General features: G+C 58.7%; 1 protein-coding gene across 1 annotated transcript in view; it reads right to left on the reverse strand.

The window, feature by feature from the left end:
* ARMC9 (armadillo repeat containing 9) overlaps positions 1-106 on the reverse strand; it is a 128,192-nt gene extending 128,086 nt beyond the window's left edge. The window contains exon 1 of the mRNA XM_019503435.1: positions 23-106. The gene's annotated coding sequence lies outside the window, so the exon portion shown is untranslated. The remainder of the gene's footprint in view (positions 1-22) is intronic.
* Positions 107-2,362: the final 2,256 nt, after the last annotated feature.

The following is a 2,362-nucleotide window of genomic DNA, read 5'->3' on the forward strand; positions in this document are numbered from 1 at the left end:
CCCCCCGGCCGCAGGCCTCTACCTCCCGGCCAGGCCGCTCGCTGCGCCGTCGCCTGGCAACCGCGGCTTCCCCGCCCTCCCCGGGAGGAGGGGGTCACGTGGGACTTCGCCGCCAATCCCGATGAAAGGGGAGGGACCACGCAACCCACGTCCCTGGAAGCGAGCCCAGCTGAGGCGGAGGGTAACGTGGCGCCGCGCCGCTGATCCGGTGGGATTGCGCGCGGCCGCCCTGGTCGCCCGCGGACCCCCAGCGAGTCGGGCCGTGGCCCGTGTAGCCGCCTCGAAGCGCTTCCTTCCCGGTCCTGCGGGGGGCGAGCGCGGCCGGAGCCCGAGAGGCGCGGGGGAAGGATGCCAGGGAGGGCGGCACAAAAAAAACTCTGCGTAACTGCAGAACCAAAGAAGTGCACGACAAAGTGCATCACAAAGTGTGCGCCACAAAAAAGTGCACCGCAAACAGGGCATCACAATAAACCGCACCACTGGCCGTGCCAGGGAGCGGGGTGCAGCCCAACTCCAGCAGCAGGCGGGCGCCAGGCTCTCCCTGCGTTGGCAAAACGGGCAGTGGCCAGGGCGGCGGTCCAGCACCCGTGGCACCAGCCCCACCGGCTGCGGCCCTTGCTCTCGCGGGCCCGGGATGGAGGCCAAGGGGGTCCCTCCCCTTGTCAGGGTGGGACGCAGGGAGTGGATGGTGTCGCGCGCGGAGCACAAGTGCGGCGAGCTGGCGGCCACGGGCTGTTCGGAGGCAGACCCAGGGCCAGAGGGCTGGGGGATACCAGCAGGTGGGGGCTGCCCCCGCACAGGACCGGTCCTTGTGATGGGCAGGGAGCAAACAGCATGAGCAGCCCCGACTCTCCCAACTCCCGAAACAGGCGCTCTCCTCCCGCCTGAGTCACGGCCTGAGATCTCGCAGCGGCCAGAGGAAATGCTACCGCGAAAGCAGACTTCAAGAAAACAGATGCCAAAAATCAAAAGCTGGGAGGAGCTGGCTGCCGACCAACTCCAATGGCCTGCAAACGCAACCGAGTGGCAGCCTGTTTGGTGGGAAAGCGTCTCACCCTCGGAGCAGGGACAAGAGCGCAGAGGAAGGAAGAGGAGAGGGATCCCAGCCTACAGCCTGCTCCCTCCTGCGGCAAGACCTGCACCTTCCGCGCATGCACCTGCAGCAAAAGGGCTGGGTGCGAGTCACCTCGAGACCCAAATCAAGGGATTGCTGCTGCCACCAATACTGCGGCGCGCTTTTTTTCCCAGATAGACACAGGGGGCATACGTCATTCCCTGGTCTGCATGCTGCATCTGACCCAGCACAGCCAGGGCTGCACCCCATCTAGCTGGGGCCCAGCACCCCGTCCAACCCGTGTTTGACAGCGTCCCACGTGCACCACATCACGTCCTTTGGGAACCACTGCTGTATGCACCTGCCTCAAATAGCGCAGAGGTGGCAAACTCGCCTGTGGCCCAGGCTGGATTCAGATAGCAGGGCTCCTCCTGGGTCAAATCCATGGGGTAGGCAGCAGTGGCCAGGAGCCAAGTGGGCCAGATGGAGCTACTCCACGTGCAGGATCCTGCCCGCAGGCCATACGTTGGACACCCCTGAAATCGCATGTAGTCTGAAGAGATAATGCAGTGATTCTCAGCCGGGAGACATGGCAAGCTGGGGTGCCTCGATACCCTCCCAAAGGTGCCATGCATTGTTAGTGCCATTAAGTGTGCCAATATGATTCACAGGATACAAACAGGAATCAGCCGTGTTAAAAACAGCCTACCTTGCTGCAGTTTTTCTGAGCTCTTTGCCGCAGAATTTGGTCTCTCAATTGCTGTGGTCAAAAAACAAGTGCAAAGTAAAAGCTGGCATTGCCTTGAGTCTGTTTGGGGTGCCTCGAGTCTAAAAAGGTTGAGACCTGCTGATGTAATGCAGTGGATAGGACAAGAAAAAACAAGCAAAGGCAATAAAAGGAGAAAGCAGCTTAAATAAAAGGGGTAGGCACAGAGCTGGGACAAGAATCCACGTCTCTCTGTCCAGTGCCCGATCGACTGGAGCATGGTGCTGGGTGCCAAGCTCTAGAAAATTGAGCTGCTTGAAGGAGATTAAATAGGAGTTGACTCTGGTCTGAAAATCTGGCTATTAGGAAACTGCCCTGTGTGGTGAATAAATATCACCCTATTTTACAGAGGGGGAGACTGAGGCAGAAAGAGATGGTGAAGAGTGAAACTGAGACAGCCTAACTGAAAGTTCCTTCTCCCTCGATCACACTCTATGGGGAATTACCAAGAATAGTCATATTGTTAGTTATTTTATTCATCTAAACTTTAAACCTGTAAGGTTACACAAATATACACAGTGCAGAAAACCAGCCCTCTCATG

This window comes from Gavialis gangeticus, unplaced genomic scaffold (genome assembly GCF_001723915.1).
Source record: "Gavialis gangeticus isolate Ggan-Ray unplaced genomic scaffold, GavGan_comp1, whole genome shotgun sequence".
NCBI classification, from domain to species: Eukaryota; Metazoa; Chordata; order Crocodylia; family Gavialidae; genus Gavialis; species Gavialis gangeticus.